Source organism: Callorhinus ursinus, unplaced genomic scaffold (assembly GCF_003265705.2).
Source record: "Callorhinus ursinus isolate GAN/ISIS: 27379988/994484 unplaced genomic scaffold, GSC_fseal_2.0 scaffold1, whole genome shotgun sequence".
NCBI classification, from domain to species: Eukaryota; Metazoa; Chordata; class Mammalia; order Carnivora; family Otariidae; genus Callorhinus; species Callorhinus ursinus.
Window position 1 is genome coordinate 115,931,425 of NW_027397063.1, and position 19,954 is coordinate 115,951,378.

A 19,954-nucleotide genomic window follows, 5' to 3' on the forward strand; every position below is an offset into this window, starting at 1 on the left:
GAGCTGAATTTTAATTTTATTACTAATATAACATAATAAAAAAAAGCCTGAATTTATTTCAGTAAAAAAAAATTTTGAAATTTTGAATTTGTTTTAGACTCACACAGAAGTTGCAAAAGTGGTAGAGAGAGTTCCTGTGTACTCTTCCCCCAGTTTCCTCCAAAGATAACATCCTACATCACATCACCATAGTACAATGAGCAAAACCAGGAATTGACATTGGTACTATTAACTGAACTACAGACTTTATTCAGATTTCACCAGTTTTACTTGCACTCACTCCTTCCTTCCTCCCTTCCTTCTATAATAACTACCACCACAATCAGGATACAGAACTGTCCCCCATCACCCCCCAAAACCCCTCCTATTACCCTATGACTTTATATACCCTGTGACTATAGAGTTACAGTCACCCTAATCCTAACCCTGACAATCACGGATCTATTTTCCATCATTATAGTTTTGTTATTTCAAAAATGTTTTATGTATGGAACCATAAAGTATATAAACTTTTGATATTTTCTTCTCTCACTTAATAGAATGATTCTGAGGCATTCACTTCACCACATGTATCAACAGTTCATTACTTTTTATTGCTGAGTTGTATTCCATTGTGTGGATATACCACAGTTTGTTCACCCATTCACTCGTTCAAGGATATTTATGCTGTCTCCATTTTCTGGCTATTACAAATAAAGCTGTTGTGAATACTGGTGCACAGGTTTTTGTGTGAAATAGTTTTCATTTCTCTAGCATAAATATAAGTCTTGGGTTGTATGTTAATTATATATATATATATTTTGTTGTTTGTTTAAGATTTTATTTTTTTAGAGAGACAGACAGGGAGCATGAGTTGGGGGAGGGACAGAGGGAGAGAGAGAGGGACAAGCAGACTCCACTGAGCGGGAAGCCCCACACAGGGCTTAATCCCAGAACCCTGAGATCATGACCTGAGCCAAAGTCAGACACTTAACCAAGTGAGTGACCCAGGCACCCCTTAAGTATATCTTTATAAGAAACTGCCAAACTATTCACCTGAGTAACTGTACCATTTTACATTCCCGCCAGGACAAGAGATATGGTTGGTTTCACATCCTTTTCAGCATTTGGCATTGTCAGTATTTTCCATTTTAGCCATTCTAATAGGTGTGTGCTGTTATCTCATTGTGGTTTTAACTTACATTTTCTTAATGTCTAATGATGTCAAACATCTTTTCTTGTGCTTACTGACCAGCCCCATATCTTCTTTGGAGAAGTGCTGTTTAAATTTTTTGCCCATTCTAATTAATTAATTATAACTTAAAAAGCCGCATGTGGCTAGTAGCCACTATATTACAGTGTAGTTCCAGATAATAGGAATGTAGCTTTCAGAAATGTAAGACTTTAAAAGAAAACATGAAGGAAAAAAAGGAGGTATGGCAAAAATGAAGATTGGTAGGTTTTAAAAATGCAATCTGATGAATTTGCCATAAGTAACCTTACTGAGAAAAAAAAGTGGGAAGAAGAGTTAAAGAACTAATTGCAAATTTAGGTCTCTAAGTTAAAGTTTTGAAGGGACATAACTGGAAGAGGGAGGAAGCATATAACAAAGCCAAACCCCAAGGGGTGGCATCAATTTCAACGAGAAGCTTACAGTTTAAAATGATTTGAGCTTTTTATAAAAATGCCAAAGAGACCAAGATTACTTCCCCAGTATTTGGTTCAGATCTGTGAGTGTCAAATTCTGCCTTTTTTGTTCGGACCATGATTAACTGATGCCCAACTGTCTAGCTGGAATCCTAGACACGGAATCTAATCCAACTAGTCTCAATCAGAGATAGATCATAGTCTATCTAATTCAGAACCACCACACTATCTTGTGTTTCTAAGTGAAAGCCAGGCTACATGGGTTGAATCCCCACCCTGCCACTTACAGCTGTGTGGTCTTACATAAGCTGGCTAACTTCTGTCGGCCTCTTTCACCTGTAAAACAGAGATAATAACACTACCCATCTCACAAGGATTAAGTGAACATGTCAATGTCAAATGCTTAGAATAAGGCTTACGACACAAGAAATGTTCAATCGCTGTTACTGGTATAATTCATTCATCAAACATTTTCTAATCTGAGCCAGGCCCAAAATAATTCATTATGATGGCCCTGAGTGTACTTCCTGTGTGAGGGCAATGAGAGAAGCAAGCACAGTGGGAATCAGGAGCACTAGGGCAGGGCTTCCGTTGTCCCCCATTTGCTCTCACAATTAATACACATTCTTTTCAGAAAAGTTAGAAAATGTTCATAAGTAAAAACATTTTAATTACCCATTCAAAAATAAGCAGTTAATGTTTTTATGGGTATGTATCCTGACATTTTCTTAAGAAAATTTATAAATGTATATTTTTTACAAAAGTGTGACCATACTATGTATTTTAAAACTTACTTCAAACTAGCAGTATCTCATGAATATACTTCCATGTCAGAACAGATCTAGATCATTTTTTTTTTTTAGATTTATTTATTTCAGAGAGAGAGAGAGAGAGAAAACGCATGAGTGGAAGGGGCAGAGGGGAGAGGGAGACAGAATCTGAAGCAGACTCTGTGCTGAGCATGGAGCCCAACTGGGGCTTGATATCACCACCATGAGTTCACAACCTGAGCCAAAACCAAGACTTGGATGCTTAACTGACTGTGCCACCCAAGAGCCCCAGATCGAAACCATTTTTAATGGACATACAATATTTTACCATATGGATAAAATAATTCAGCGATCTACCACTGATATACAATTAGGTTACTTATTGTTTTTTTTGTTTTAAAATAAACAGTGATAAGCAGTCTTATACATGTTTTTCAGAGTTGTCTAGTTATATTCTTAGGATATATTCCACGTAGTAGAATGCTGAGTCAAAAGGGGTAGTGTATGTATGCATACACATTTTAAAGATTCTTAGATATGTAAGGTCAGTCTTTCCTCCAGAAAAATGACAAATTTCTGCTTCCAATATCAGGATAGGATCAGATCCATTTCCCCATGTTCTCCTTGAATGATACCACTCTTTAAATCTTTGCTAATTTGATAGATGAAAAAAAGGAGGTGTATTATTTTAAATTGTGCCTAAACATTGTTTTATTTACCTCATAGACATTTTGTGTTCATTTGTGAAGCCTTTCTTCACGCTGTTGGCCTATTTTGAAAGAGAACATCCAAATTTGACTGAAGAGTCAGGAAAGATTTCCCCAAAGTAAGGAATGTATGTACCTAGTTTTGAAGGACCAATGAAAATTAAACAAAAAGGAAGGGAAGGGGGCGCCTGGGTGGCTCAGTCGGTTAAGCGTCGTCTGCCTTTGGCTCAGGTCACGATCCCAGGGTCCTGAGATCGAGGCCCTGCTCCACGGGGAACCTCCTTCTCTCTCTCCCTCTGCCGCTCCCCCTGCTTGTGCTCTCTCTCTCTGTGTCAAATAGATAAATAAAATCTTAAAAAAAAAAAAAAAGGGAAGAATAGGCAGAGGGGAACATACAGGTGAAGGCTCATAGGCCTAACATGGCACAGCTTTCAGAACTACAAGCAGTTCCAGCTGATTTCACTGGGGGGAGTAGAAAGCAAGAGGAAAGGACACCAGGAGAGCAGCAGGAACTAGACCACAGACTGGCCTGTGTGCTAAATTAAGAGCCTGGACTTAATTCTGAAAACTACAGGTAAAACAAAGACCTTTTAGGCTGGGGAATAACAGGATGAAATTTATATTTTAGAAAGATCATTCTAGCAGCTGAATGGAGGCATGGAAGTCAATTAGGAGACTACTGTAATAATCCATGCAAGAAGTGGTAAGAAGCAAAACCAAGTAGGTGGCAGTAATTAACAAAGAGGAGGGCACTGATTAGATAGTCGAAGAGGAAGAATTCACAGAATAGGAGAAAGTGAAAGGGAAGAATCTTGGGTTTCAGGCTTGGGTTTTGGGGGACTAGTGTTGCTATGCCCAACACAGAATTTTTGTTTTTGTTTTAAGGAAAGTGGCCATACAAAACAGAGAGTGTTATTCTGAATGTGTTGTTTGAAGAGGTACCTGTGGAATATCCAAGTGGTGATGACTGGATGAAATGTGAATACAAGCACCTGGAGGTCAGCAGAAAGAATTGGGTTGGTGATGCAGCCCTGAGGTTACTCAGGGTGAGTGCACAAAGTGAGAAGAGCTCTGGGCTGAGGCATAGGGCTCATTGGCATTTCTGGGTTAAACAGAGGAACAGAATTCTTAGAGGGAACCTAAGAAGGAAGAGCCAAAAAGGTAACATGGAAACCAGGAGAAAGCAGTTTCAAAGAGGCTGAAGGAGAGACTCAAAATGGAGGTCACTAGTGTTGGATACTGCAGAGAGGTGAAGGCAAAACAAAAATTACCCATTGGGTTTGCTAATATGAAGGTCACTGGTAACCTTAGCAAGTGGAATTTCAAAGGAATCCCAGACTATGGAATAGTCCCAAAGACAGTGTATGCATAAGAGTGATATAGAATTAAAAATGCCTGTCAACATTAAGTCTAAAAGAACTCCTTCAATAAGTAAAAAAAGTTCTAAATGATAAAAAAGCATTGTATAATAGTTTGAACTTTTTTTGTCTTAATGGCACATGAAATGAGTGTTTCACCATTTTTAAAAAAACTCATTTGAGAGTGAGAGAGAGAGAGAGAATGAACACAAGCAGGGGGGAGGGTCAGAGGGAGAAGGAGAAGAAGACTCCCTGCTGAGCAGAGTGACCGATGTGGGGTTCAATCCCAGGACCCCAGATCATGACCTGAGCCAAAGGCAGACGCTTAACTAACTGAGACACCCAGGCGCCCCTCACCATCTTTGACTTGATGAAATATGCAGTACAATTTTTCAGTCTAAACATCTGTTGTTTAGAGAGAATAGATTTCTCAGGAAATTACAGTTAATTATTCTGCATATTTACATTTATTCCACCTCAGGTCTTGTTATACGCTGCTTGCCCACTTCCCAGGCCTTTTGTCTCTCTTTTCATCCCTACAAACTGCCTAAGTGGTTCATATACAATTTCAGAGTTCATTCAGCACTTACTATTTCTTCCACTTTAAGCAGTTTACAATTAGTCTAACAAGTATTTTCCAGTGGTTCCAGGTAGTCCTCCACAGAAAACTGCTATATGGCCATTTCTGATGAAGATTTGTTGTGAAACAAAGTTACAGAAGCAGCAGACAAGAAAAGTTAGGAGGGAGAGAACTGGATTTTGAAAGATAAGAGCCTTACCAAGTGAAGAAGGGATTAAACTACACCTTACAAGCAAAAAGGAATTCTACAAAGGCACAGAGATATGAAAAGGCTTGGGTGTGTTTGGAGAATTGTAAGGAGCTTGATATTGCTGAAGTTAAAAATGTACAGGATGGGTTTTACAGTTTTAAGGTATCCTCCAAACAGTAAGAATAAAAGTAGGAATTTAAACTCCATATTCAAAGAACCTAAGAGACACCTGTAGCCCCAAATCACAATATATGAAGATAGAAAGCAGAAGCAGGAATGATACATAAACGACTTACAAGAGTAGAGGAGGAAGGCATACTAATGGCAAGCAAACCAAGTCACCCTGCATAACCCAATAAAGGCCTAGGTTTGGAAATGGGCTAGGATAGAAGACTGAACATACGGGGATTGTTTGAAAAAGTCTGCAAAGGAATAGCCCTCCCTACTCGCACTCCACAAACTCAGAACCAGAAAAGCCCCAACCTCGGGGGCAGACAGAGAAGGTGGTAAAGACTGAAATTTGAGTAAAAGTCTATACTCTGAATAAGCCCACTTTCCCCAGCCCAGATCCAGGTCACTAAAAACCTCTAGCTCCCATTCCCCAATGTGGATTAAAGAATCCTTTACTAGAGATTAGAAATCCCATCTAATCACATGATCCCCTTACAGTGAAACCCACTAATTGACATATCCTACTCACAAACGGAGAGCTTCCTCTCAGCTTTTTAGAGCCTCACTTTTATTTTATTTTAAAGATGTAATTTATTTATGAGACAGAGCGTGCACCAGCATGAATGAGGCGGGGGAGGGGGGAGGCCAGGGGGTGTGGCGGGGCAGAGGGAGAGAGAGAAGTAAACTACCTGCAGGGGGGGCTCCATCCCAGGACCCTGGGATCATGACCCCAGGGGAAGGCAGACACTTAACCTACTGAGCCACCCAGGTGCCCCCTCACTTTTATTTTAAGTCAATTTTATTTGGGCACTCGGGTGGCTCAGTCGGTTAAGTGACCACAACTCTTGATCTCAGCTCAGGTCCTGGGATGGAGCCCCGGGGTCAGGCTCACTGCTCAGTGGGTAGTCTGCTTCTCCCTCCCCCCCACCCCACTTGTGCATGCGCATGCACAGGCGCATGCTCTCTCTCTGTCAAATCCATAAATCTCAAGAAAAAAGGAGTTAAATCAACTTTATTGATGTGTAATTTACATATAATAAAAATGTACACATTAAGTATAAAATTCATCGAGACTTAAGAACCATGTAACCACTGCCCTAAAAAAGACAACATTTATGATACCCTAAAACTATCCTTGTGCCCTTTCCCAATCAATTCCCCTAACCTACGGTGTTTGACAACCACTGATCTGATTCCTATCACCATAGATTAGTTTTGCCAGTTGCAGATCTTCATATGAATGTAATCATACAATATATATACTTTTGAGTTTGGTTTCTCTCACTTAGCACAATGGTTTTGATATTCATCCATGTTAATGCATGGATTAATTGTATATTCCTTTTTACTGCTTAGTAGGTATTTTACTAAATGAATGTATCAAAATTTATCTTCTCTGTTCACCAGTTGATTATAATTTGAGTCATTTCTGGTTTGGGTTGTTAATGAATTAAAAGCTGCTATGAACATTCAAGTAAAAGTCTTTGTGGGTATATATTCATTTTTTTCTGGGTAATTAATAGTGGAATTGCTGAGTCATGGCAAGTGTATGTTTAATTTTATAAAAACATGCAGAACTGTTTCCCAAAGTGGTTCTACCATTTCATATTCTCATCAACAACACCTGAGAGCTGTAGTGGCTCTAAATCCTTTTGGATATTTGTCAGTTACTTTACTTTTACCCATTTTAGTGCGTATGAAGTGCTATCTCACTGTGAATTTAATTTCCATTTCCCTGATGACAATGATATTGAGAATTTTTTCATACGCTTTTTAACAATTGATACATATCTTCTTTTGTGAAGCATTTATTCAACTCTTTTAGGCTGTCTTTGATTACTGTTCTAAAAATTCATTTGTGTATTTTAGCTATAAATATTACCTCGTGGTCTTTAGCTTTCCTTTCATTTTCTTGGCAGTAACTTTTGAAAAGTAGGAGGTCTTAATTTTACTACTTTTAAATTTTTAACAATCCTAAATTTTAATAATCCAATGAATCAATTTTTCTTCTGTAGTTAATAGGCTGAATTTGAAGATCACCCAGCACCATTTGTTCAAAAGACTATCCTGTCCCCATGTTGGAGCCTTTGATGAAAAACAACCATATATAGAGGTTTATTTCTGCATTCCCTACTCTTTTATCTTTATATACACCAATACCATTCTGTCTTAATTATTGTATTTTACATAAGTCTTAAAATACCTTTGACCCTTGAACAACATGGGTTTGATCTATGTGGGTCCACTTAATATGCAGATATTTTTTCTTTAAAGATTTTATTTTTATTTATTCAGAGAGAGAGAAAGAGCGTGTGAGGAGGAGGGAAGGAGAGAGAGAACCTCTAGCAGACTCCCCACCAAGCACAGAGCTCAACACAGGGCTTGATCCCACAACCCTGATATCCTGACCTGAGCCAAAATTTAGAGTCGGACACTTAACCAACTGAGCCACCCAGGCGCCCCTGCAGATATTTTTCAACAATATAGTGGAAAAAATGTTGATAATTTGTGACAATATGAAAACCCTCACCAATAAACCACATAGTCCAGAAATACTGAAAAAACTAAGAAAAAGTTAGGTATGTCATGAATGCATAAAATAACATGTAGGTACTAGTCTACTTTATCATTTACTACCATAAAACATCCACAAATCAATTATAAAACATTAAAATTTATCAAAACTTACATATACAAACACAAACCATACATGGTGTTATTCCCAGTCAAGAGAAAAATAAACATAAATATGCAGTATTAAATCATAATTTCATAAAATTAACTATAGTACATACTGTACTGTAATAATTTTGTAGTCACCTCCTGTTGCTATTGCAGAGAGCTCAAGTGTTACAAGTATCCACTTGAAACACCATGTGACACTAATAATATCCATGAGAGTAGTTCCTCTCTCCAGTAAATTGCACACTGCAGTAAAAAAGGATCTCTATTAGTTCTTGCTATTAGTAAAGTTTTTGGAAAACCAAAAGTTATACTCAGATTTTCAACTGCATGGGGGGCTGATGCCCCTAATCCCCATGCTATTCTAGGGCCAACTGTAATAATGTAAATCCTTTTTTTTCTTTTTCAGAATTGTTTTGGCTATTCTAAGTCCTTTGCACTTCCATGTCAATTTTGGAATCAATTAGCCAATCTTCACAAATAAAACCTGCTGGGATTCTGACTGAAATTTCATTGAATCTAAATCTCCATTTGTTAACTCAACACCCAAAGAACAAATAATCCAGTTAAGAAATAGGCAGAAGACATGAACAGACATTGTTCCAAAGAAGACATCCAAATGGCCAACAGACACATGAAAATATGCTCAACATTACTCGGCATCAGGGAAATACAAATCAAAAACACAAGGAGATACCACCTCACACCAGTCAGAATGGCTAAAATTAACAAGTCAGTAAATGACAGATGTTGGTGAGGATGCGGAGATAGGGAACCCTCTTACACCATTGGTGGGAATGCAAGCTGGTGCAACCATTCTGGAAAACAGTATGGAGGTTCCTCAAACAGTTGAAAACAGAGCTATCCTATGACCCAGCAATTGCACTCCTAGGGATTTACCCCAAAGATATAAATGTAGTGCTCTAAGGGGCACCTGCCCCCCCAATGCTTCTTAACAGCAATGTCCACAATAGCCAAACTATGGAAAGAGCCCAGATGTCCATCGACAGATGAATGGATAAAGAAGATGTGATATATATATATATACATACAAAGGAGTACTATTCAGCTATCAAAAAAAAAATCTTGCCATTTGCAACGATGTGGATGGAACTAGAGGGCATTATGCTAAGTGAAATAAGTCAGTCAGAGAAAGACAATTATCATATGATCTCACTCATGTGAGGATCATAGGGGAAGAGGAAAAAATAAAACAAGATGAAATCAGAAAGGGAGACAAACCATAAGAGACTCTTAAGCATAGGAAGCAAACTGAGGGTTGCTGGAGGGAAGGAGGGTAGGGGGATGGGGTAACTGGGTGATGGACATTAAGGAGGACACGTGATGTAATGAGTGCTGGGTATTAATATAAGACTGATGAATCACTGACCTCTACCTCTGAAACTAATAATACATTTTATATTAATGGAATTAAATAAAAATTAAAAGAATTAATAAATCTCCATTTGTTGACAACAATATCAAGTCTCTAATCCATGTAACCCATGAACATAATACAGCTCTCCGTTTATTTAGATGCTCTTTGATTTCCTTCAGCAACGTTTATGGGCCTTTCATTAAATTTATTCCCAAGTAATTCATGTTTTTTGATGCTAATGCAAATGATACTGTTGCTTTAATTTCATTTTTCATTTGTTTGTTGCTGATAGGTAGAAACATAGTTGATTTATATATATTGATCTTGTCACTTGCCACTCCATTAAATCCACTTATTATGGTAATTTTTGGGTAAATTCCTTTGGATTTTCTACATAAACAGTCATGCTGTCTGAGAACAGAGATTGTTTTAGTTTTTCCTTTCCAATATTTACTGCCTTATTGCCTACTACACTAGCTAGGATCTCCAGAACAATATTGAATAGAAGTGGTTAGTTCAGAAATCCTTGCCTTATACCCAATCTTAGGGAAAAGTATTCTATCTTTCACCATTAAGTATGATTAAGCTGCAGGTTTTTTGATACTCTACCAGATTGAAAAGTTCTCTTCCATTATTAGTTTGTTAAGAGTTTTAAAAAATCTCACATGGTCGTTTAATTTGGTCATATACTTATTCTGCATTTATTGAGCTGATCACATAATTTTTACCCTTTATTTTGTTAATGTGGTAAAAAGGGGGTGAGAGAACTGAAATTTATATTAGGAAGGCGAGACACAATGTTTAAAATAAATGAATGATGAATTTGCAATATATGCATTCATAAATATTGAGGCAAATAATGAAAGAAATAGTTAAGAAAAAATTCACATCTCCGAGGAGCAGGCCAACTTGGGAGTGGAAACTGATATTTTTTAGAAGTCTCAAGCACTGACACTTTAATATGAGAATTAATATGCAATATTTGATAACAAATATTTAAAATTAAAAACAGGTTCTAGAGATGTGAAGATGGGGCTAGGGTGATTATTGTGTGCTACGGCTAGGGAGCAAGGGCATAGGGGAGATAAATGCAGCTTCAGGCATGGGTTGTTTTGGTGGGGTATCCAGAAGGTATTTCCCATGCAGATGGATATACTTGGCAGGGAAAAGACAGGAGTTGAGATAAAGATTTGGGAATAAGCACCAGATTTTGTGGTTTGTGCTCAAGACTGATCATGCACACGGTAAAAAAAACAGTCAAGGGCAAAACTCTGAGGAAGGCTGTCATGTATGGGGTAGGGAAGAGAAGGATGCAAGGAAGGAGACAGAGAATGAATTTTCAAAAGGCAGGAAGAAAACCAGCCCAGAAAACACAGAAGTCAAGGGAGAAAAGTATTTCATTCTTTCAACAGGCTGAATTCCAAAGACTGTGTACCAACGAACAGAGTTATACTTGTCTTTTACAGGTGTTTCTCCCTAATTTCAGGAGAGATTTGGGAAGTTAAAACTTTAAACAACATACATGTAATGATGGAAAACAGAGAATGGTGTTACACATATTTTTTATGTTGCTATTTATGTGTTCTATTTCAGGAAACATCTGCAGCAGAGAGTATGAGGTACAGAACTTCCACTGCTTATCTCAACTGCTGAAAGGGTTCAAGAAGAAAATGAGCAACAGAAATCACAGACACAAAAGAAAATTGGCTAAATATCCATGCCACTTAGATGGGACATGTGAAGACGCAGAAGAGGAAAAATTATAGAAAAATGCCTAAAAATTTATTTAACAGAGTACACAAGGTGTGATGATTCAGAAGTAATGAGTCATTTAGAAATAATAAAACTATCAGTTTGCCTGGAAAACACAGGCAATCTTTGGTGGATGACTCAGTATGGAAACTGACCCCAAGAGAACAATTTAGAGGCATACAAAAACATATACCACTGAACTACTTTACTTGTAGGAGATAAAAGGAGACGTGGAATATTTTATTTGTTGTGTTCACTTCAAAAACAGGTGAGAAAATAAATTAAGAAGTTTCTTAGAAGGCAAGATATTTCTGATGCTCAAAGAAGCCGTATACGTGAATATGAAAGAACAAATTAATGCTTTAGGTTTAGGGCTAATGTCTTAATAATTAGACTCAAAGTAAGATAAGAACATCTCAGCAGCAGACCTAATTTGAGCATATGGGAATTAGAAAGAGCTTAAAAATTTACCTTTATTTTTACTCCAGTGGAGGAAAGGAAATGTGGCTGAGGGGGAAAGCACCAGGTGGGTGGTCAGGAGCTCCCCATCCCAGCTTTGCTTTGTACTGACCAGCTCAGTAAGTTGGTCAAATTGCTTCCTTTACTGGGATTTGACCTTCTCTTCTAGAAAAACAGGACAAAAGCTGGCCCCGGGGTCTAGAAAACATGAGGAAAACCAAATTTTTTTCTTGTTTTGAATTAGGAAATAGCTATGTTTTATAAAAGCTATTTTGTATTATTTGATGCAGGAAGAAGCACAGTGAATTGGCTACTAATTTTTAATGCATGTAATTTGCAAAGCTACCGATTTCCCTGAGTAGTGGCCCTGAAAGGAAAATTTATAAGCTAAAGTTTTAACCTCTTTATAATTTTTAAAAATTCTCTATTATATACTCTAAAACATCAACAATAGTTCTGTCTGTTGGTAGTATTTTAAGTTCCTTTAATTCAAATATTTTCCTTTCTAAGTTTTTTTCTTATTTTGGAGGAGGTCATATAAAAATCAAATCACATCCTACACATAAAAATCATTTGACATTTTAGAAGAATATAAATTCAATACAATTCGAGAGCCAGGTATTCTTCAAGATGGGGGAACTAAGAATTCAGTGATTTTGCCTCGAACAGCTTATAACACGAGTAGGCAGAGAAAGAAGATGCCTAACCTTTGTATCAAGAAAGGCATCCCAGAGAGGAAGATTGCCAGGCACAGTCCCAGAGCAGAGCAGTAGTTGGCTACAGGAAGAAAGGGAAAAATGCCTTGTGGACAAAAGGGAGCAAGGCGTGGGAAGTGGCATGAGATGTCTGAGAAGCTACCAGGAGTTTGGCATTATTTCAGGGTCAAGTTTGAAGACAGGCTTTGAGGCACCACAGCTGAAGGGATGTAGAGGCAACAGAGAGCCCTTGAGAGATTGAGGGAATGAAGGGACAAGGTCAGATTTACATTGTAGGCCTATCACTTGGTGAAGCACTGGGGAGGACAGACTTGGAGAAGCAAGACCAAAGCTAGGCAGATCAGGGAGAAGGCCTCTGCAGAGTCTGGAAGAGAAATCAGTGAGGCTATAAATGGAAGGCAGCTCAGAAGCTTAAATGACTAACCCATGATCACAAATCTATAAGCAGGATCTGAACATAAGTTTTTTACCTTTAAATCCCATGCTTTTCTACATCCCTGTCCAAGCACAAATTCTCGTCAAAGTTGACAAGAGATCTTAAATTCATTTTTATTAAGTAAATTATGGATCTTAAGAGACTTTAATCATTAATGCATATTAAGTACCCCAAATGTTCAGGGCATTACAGAAAACAAACAAAGCTCCTGTCTTGTAGGAACTTATGGGATAAAAGAAATGAGACAAAAAGAATAGATCAATTTATTCAATGGGTATTTATTGAGGCACTCCTGGGCCCTGATGAAGATCACATTCTAGTGACAGTTCCTTTTAGAACATAATTTTTACATCTCCCTTTCTTTCCCTGAGAAGTTTATTTTGGTACAAGTTAGCAGAGAGGCTCTTCAGAGCCAAGTGGGCAATTCTAGAAGATGACCAGGAACACGGGGTAAAATAAATGGAAACATGGGTTAGGGGAACTTTGCTTGAATGGGATGATAAGAGAATAGGAAAAAATCCCAAAGGATGGAATGGCTGGAAAAAAGCTGGGGAGGGGCCTGGAATTGCCTTCCATGCAATTTGGATTTGACAGATCAAAGTTGTTGCTTACTTTTTTAACAACAGTTTTAACTTTATAAAACTAATTACTATAGAAATAAAACATACCTGCTGCAAAAAGAGAGAGAGGGTGCACATGATTAACACAAAGAGGGGGGAAAAAAGGATCACACCTAGAGGGAGTATCAATGTGAACATTTTTGTAAATGTCCTTTTTTGGCTTTAGACATACATGTACAAGTGAACAGACACAAGGATTTTTGTGAATTTTTTTGTTTTTTAGAAACAAAAGTGAGACTTAATTATAGTTTATTACCTGTTTATTACTTAATATAGGGAAACATCTTTTTATAAAAACAAAAGCTACATCATACATCTTACATACATTGTCTGGATATACCAAATTTACTTATTCAATTCTCTATTAAGGCAGTTAGGATGTATGATAAGGTACAGAAAGGAAGCAAGCAAATGATAAAATAGACTTTAGCTGTAGCAGCATTCTGATTATTCCAAAGGTGGAAAGAGATAAGACATATGGGAGCTCATGAGACTTTAGTGTTCCAGACATAAGATGAATAATGTCTGAATCTGGAATTCTTTGTGGATGAAAAATTTCCAAAAGGGGAACAACAACAAAAAAAAAGAGACTGCAACCCAACACACACTAAAAATGAAGTAATTTCAAATCTTCACATCTGCAGAACAGATAAAATGTCAAAGAAAGCACTCAGACAACTTAAAACAGTGGGGGGACTGCCAGGGAAAAACCAATCGCCATTCTAGTGGTCATCCATAACCACAGCTTTCCAAGGAGGTGACAGAGTCCTCCAAATTGTGCTCTAATAGACAGTGCACTGAGCCTTTCTTGTGAGATGCTGGGGGCCTTAAGACGTCATGTATCCTCTCTGGGCCTCCATTTTCTCGTGTTCAGGCAGGCTCTGTAAGTTGCAAACTATACTTGTCAGAGTTCCCTCAAAAGCTGCCAATACTAGGCATTTCCCACTGCAACCAGAATAGCTCTGCTTTCATCTGTTTTATATATTGGATCTCCAAAAAATATTTTATTTGGGGAAAAAAAAAGAGTTCCACAGCTAAAAAATACACTTAACATCACAGGATTAAAGAAACATAACATTCGGGGCACCTGGTTGCCACAGTTGGTTAGGTGTCCAATTCTTGGTCTCAGCTCAGGTTGTGAGATGGAGCTCTACGTTGGGCTCCCCGCTCAGTGTGGAGTCTGCTTGGGTTTCTCTCTCTCCTTCTCCCTCCCTCTTGCACTCTCTCTAAAATAAATAAATAAATCTTTTTGAAAAAAGAAACATAACATTCACCCTTCGGATTATGTATTAATCACAAATGAAAAACTGTAAATTGATAATGGAGGGATATGAAAGTCATCACCTCACACATAGCATCACTAACTGTGGGACAAAAAAATAGTATGCACCTCTCTTAATATGATGAATGTGAAGATGAAAGTATCACAGGGTTTTCTTGCCAGAAATATTTAGCTTTAACTAACCTTTTAGATCTAATGTCCAGGAAATACAGGCAGTAGAGAACTATGTTACTACCATGAGGAAGTGAGAAATTCAAGATATGGATCATTTTAAAGACAGTTGGTCTGGTCTCTTCAATAAATCAGTATCATGAGAGGAAACGTGTGGAGATGAGTCAGGGGGAAAAGGAGCTGGAAGAAACACCAACTACAAAGTAGGCTCTGAGGTGGGAGCACCTCAGAGTGCAGAGTTAAGAATGCCACTGTGACTAGACTCTGACTTTTGCTAGGTGAGATGGGGAGCTACTGAAGAACTCTGAGCAGAAAAATGACATGATCTGACTTACTTTTTAACAAGATCATTCTAGTTGGTTACTCTGATAAGAATAGACTACAGGGGATTAGGAGAGAAAGCAGGGACACCAAAAAGGAGGCAAATATTCCTGGAAAAATCCAGGCAAAACACAATGCTGGCTTGGGCCAGGTGGTAGCAGGGGAAGAGTGAGAAATAGATTCTGGATATAATTTGAAACAAGAGTCAATGGAACAGATGTGTGGGCTTTGTGGAAAAGAGGGAGGTCAAGATGAGTTTATGAGTTGATTTTAAAAACTGTTGTTTTGTCTTTGTTTCTGCTTGAACAACTAGAAGACTGACATTAATTGAGACTGGGAAGACTGCAGGAAGAACAGATTTGTTGGTAGGAGAGGGAGTGGTGGTGGTATGGTCAGTAGTTCAGTTTGGGATGTTATTTTTGAAATGCCTGTTAGATACTCAGGTAAAGATATGCAGAATGTTGTTGGAGAATCAAGCGTAGACTTTAGGGGAGAGACTCAGGCTGATGCAAATTTGAGTCATATTTAAAGCCTTAAGCCTAGAGGAGATGATCAAGGGAGAGAATATAGAAAAAAAAGAGAAAGAAATATATAGAAATATTTATTTTATAATAAATCATATTCTGTAAGATTCTATACAATTCTGTATTTTATGTAGGGATATAGAAAAAAATATCCAAAGCCTGAGCCCTGGGGTATTCAAACATGCAGAGCAGGACTATACAATGGAACTTTCTGTGATGATGAAATATTTATATATCTGTGCCATTCAACAGGGAGCCACTATCCACATGTGGCTACTGAGCACTTGAAATATGGCTAATGCAACTGAAAAATTGAAAATTTAATTTAAATAAGTACACGTAGCTAATGGCTACAGTACTGGATAGTATAGACCTAGAGTTTGGGGAAGTTACGAGGAATCAGCAGAGAAGACTGAAAAGAAGTGGCCAGAGAGGGAGGGTCCATGGATCTTCCATGTTTCTGCATATGTTCCAAGTGGAGGCACTGACTATCTTGACAGTCAGTGATATGATATTAGAAGCCAAGTGAAGAGGGTGTTTCAAGGAGAAGAGAGTGATCAATTCCGCTCCTGAGTGTTAAGTCAGATAATTGAGAAATGACAGATGTAGACATCATTAGTAACTGGTAAGAGCAGTTTTGATGGAATTGTGGGGGCAGAAATCTGTTTGGCTTGGGTAAAAAAAAGAAATGCAAAGAGAAAAAGTAGCAACGAAGTACAGACAACTCTTGCAAGTTTTGCCGGGAAGTTTAAAGAAAATAGACATAGGAGAAAGTGGTGTCCATGAAGATTATTTTGTGTTTTTTTTTTTAAGATTTATTTATTTGAGGGAGAGAAGGAGAGAGCGAGCGAGAGAGAGAGTACAAGCAGGGTGAGGGGCAGACGGAGAAGCAGGCTTCCTGCTGAGCAGGGAGCCCGATGCGGGACTCGATCCCAGGATCCTGGGATCATGACCTAAACCGAAGGCAGACGCTTAACGACTGAGCCATCCAGGCGCCCGACAAGGATTATTTTGAAGAGGGGAGAAATAAAAGCATATTTTCTCATGTATATGACAGTGATTAAGAAGAGGGGAAAACTGATATAAGAGAAAGAATTATGAAGCACTTAGGCTGATTCTTTCACAGCAATGAGAAAGAGAGTATATGAATACTGCTGCAGATAGTGGGCAGCTGGAGTGCTAAAAGCCTGTGAAAGCTCTTTTTTTCCTGTTTCTTTTCTGAAATAGAAAGCAAGGTCATCAGTTGAAAGTGACAAATGGGGAGGGGATGGTGAAGACATGAAGAGACTGAAGACATGCAACAGTCATTTAGGAGGAAATGAAATAGAAAATGACTGGAAATCTAGTATGATTGCCAGGCAACATTATGGGCCCACTTGAATGGTCATTAATTGAATGCAAGCTCAGCAGCATGGTTTTACAGGAATGGACTAGGCAAAGACCTGGATTTAATCAGTACTATAGTTTAGCCAGGCAATGCTTGCTGAAGTGAGAGAAAGGCAAAGGAATTAAGGATGTATGCAAGGGACATACGGTAACAACTGATGATGGAATCTAAGCCTCTACCCTATCTCCTGGAATCCTAACCCTTCCACTGAGCCCTGTGCGACTCCTGGGTGGATAGCAGCAAAAACCTCCTATCCCGGACCTCTTCTTGAAAGCCTTCCTTTTCCTTCTTATTCAAACTGAAACTGGGCGCTGGGCTTTCCCCTGAGGACGCTGATTTCCCTGTAGCCCTCTCTTTTTCTCTTCCATACCCTTCAGACAGGAGGCCTGGTAAGTGCCTTTCTGCTTCCTCATTCCAACTTCCAGTGCATTCTCCCTCCACCCTCTCCCCAAAATCCCCTGCTTTGAGTCATGTATCATTAGGCTCTACCACCCACTGTCCTTCCTTATTGTGGTATTTAAGTCTCCCTTTTATTCCTTGATGAGTTTAGCTTTTGGCTCACTGTCACTCCAATACTATTTCTGTTATATTCTAACTGATTTCTACATCAAATAGATAATCCATCTGATATCCTGGCCTCTCGGTTTCTTGACCTTTCCTCCACAATAATAATTTTGTTGATACTGTTTTCTACCCTGATTCAGCCACTTTTCCCCATGGTCATACCTTAAGCCTTTAGAACATCTAAAAGTATATTTTAATAACCATATACCCGAAGGAGTATCTTTTACCAAAAATTTACTCTGAGTTCAGAGTAAGACCACCACTCTGCAGGCCCCCACTGACAGAGTCAAGGGAATGGTCATACATCAGGCACAAGACTACCTCTGGAGCAATTCATGCTACCGTTAACAACAGGTAACAAGGAGCTCAAGAAAGTAAGAACTAGGTATGCTTCCTCTTTTTGGGGTCTTGGGCTTGTATTCCTTAGATGAGAGGGAGAGGAATGTGTGAAGGGCAGGGGTAGAGGCAGAGGCATGCTGCTATGGTGACTGACCCTTCTTATACTGGGTTAAAGGGAAGATTAATACTATTACGTTATCATTTTTAAAGTACTTCTATGCAAGGTATTGTACTGAGCACTTAAATGCATTACCTAATTTAATTCTTATGCCAACACTGAGGTTAATGTTATCTGCATTCCACAGATGAAGAAACCGAGGCTAAGAGAAGTTAAAAAAAACGGATCTGGGCCCAGGTTTCTTGAACATTAAAACCCCTCTGTCCCATACCGTATCCATATCAAGACTAAAGGAGCTGGGCTGGTCAGTACCTGAGTCCCTGCCATAATCCCAGATTTCCCAATTTCTAGGAAAAGTATTATCTCGAAATCTTAGTAGGCATTAAGAAGAAGAAAGGAAGAACAGAAGGAAGGAAGAAAGGATGGAAGGAAGGATACAGAACACTGAAGTTACTGTAGTAACCTGAATAGAAAAAACAAGGGTTTTTTTTAGCCCTAATTTTGTTTTTTAGGAAGCTTGAAAACCAAATAAATTTATTAGCGAGTGATGAAATTGTGACACATAAAATAGGCATATAAAAGAAAATCATAACAGATAAAGTTAATGGAGTAAAATTTAAAGTCAGACTCATAAAACCAATGAATAACATTAATGCTACCTATCTGAACTTCAGACTATAAGTACATTACCAGACTATAAGTATATTACTGTAAGTATATATTACCAAACTTTATAAGCATAATTAAGACAGTGAGCTTGTTCAACAATAAAACTGATTGAGACATAATTAAAAGAATATTCACAAAAGGCATCATATCCAGAAATAGAACTACATACAAGACATGCCATAATGCCACAAATAAAGCATAATTTTTTTTTCAGAACAAGTGACCTGTGAGATTAAATCAACAGGAGGGAAATGGAAAATGCAGAAGATTCTGAATGTGGAAGAGCTGCAAATATAAGGGCAAGAAAAAAAATTTAACTTAAAAACATAAGAGTGAAATAGATTTGGAGAAAACACATAAATACAAAGACACAGTGCAAAGATTCTCTGAATAGAAGAAACGTGGAAATAATTTCCATTTATTCATAAAGTATTTATTAGGCATTTATAGCACTGCTATAGTTTCTCAGGAAGGAGATGATAGGATTTGGGTGGCAGTGTGATAAATCAGGGATGAAGCAGAGATGAGTCAGAAAGCCACTGCAATTTACTCATCCTCATCTCTGCCACATGTAGCCAGTACACAGCATAAAAGAGGATTCAACAATTTTTTTTTATGTATGAACTGTCAGATGCTGTGGAGTGCCCCAAAATTCAACTGGGGCAGGGGAACAGGGCAAAACCCCAATGGAAATATCTCCAGGTAAAAAGGATACACAGATTCTTCTGAGCTGACAACTTTCAGTTTTTACATGCATTCCTTTGGGTCGCACATGTGTCCCTCAACAGAACACACTGTTTCCCCATTTCTTAGTTTTTGTCCTGGATACACCTTGGGATCTTATTTCTTGGCTCCACTGATACCCTCTAAATAATCAACCTTGACATATCTTAGGTGAGGTCTTATCACAAACAAAATCATTAATTTATTTTTGCACTGATCCAATGAATCTCTGAGCTTGCCCTCTGAAAGAGCTCATAAATCACTGTCTGCCTACAAGTCAGTTTCAGGCAAAAGGCTGTAGTCCTGTGGGCTCAAGAGTCGTACCTAAATAAAAAAACACCCTTGAGGCACAAGTCTGAATCACCACCTCTAGTGAGGTTCTATGGCTACGATTTCAGCAGAAAATTTTTC

The 19,954-nt window shown here is 38.2% G+C and overlaps 1 protein-coding gene across 9 annotated transcripts in view; it reads right to left on the reverse strand.

Moving 5' to 3' along the window:
- Positions 1-19,954, reverse strand: part of PPP2R3A (protein phosphatase 2 regulatory subunit B''alpha) — a 214,616-nt gene that overhangs the window by 173,186 nt on the left and 21,476 nt on the right. For 5 of the 9 annotated variants that reach the window (XM_073899703.1, XM_073899727.1, XM_073899691.1 and 2 more), the window contains 2 exons: positions 14,533-14,671; positions 11,686-11,871 (listed from right to left, as the gene is read on the reverse strand). The exons of 2 other annotated variants lie outside the window; for them this stretch is intronic. The gene's annotated coding sequence lies outside the window, so the exon portion shown is untranslated. The remainder of the gene's footprint in view (positions 1-11,685; positions 11,872-14,532; positions 14,672-19,954) is intronic. 2 more of the 9 variants (XM_073899723.1, XM_073899698.1) reach the window with 2 other exon arrangements.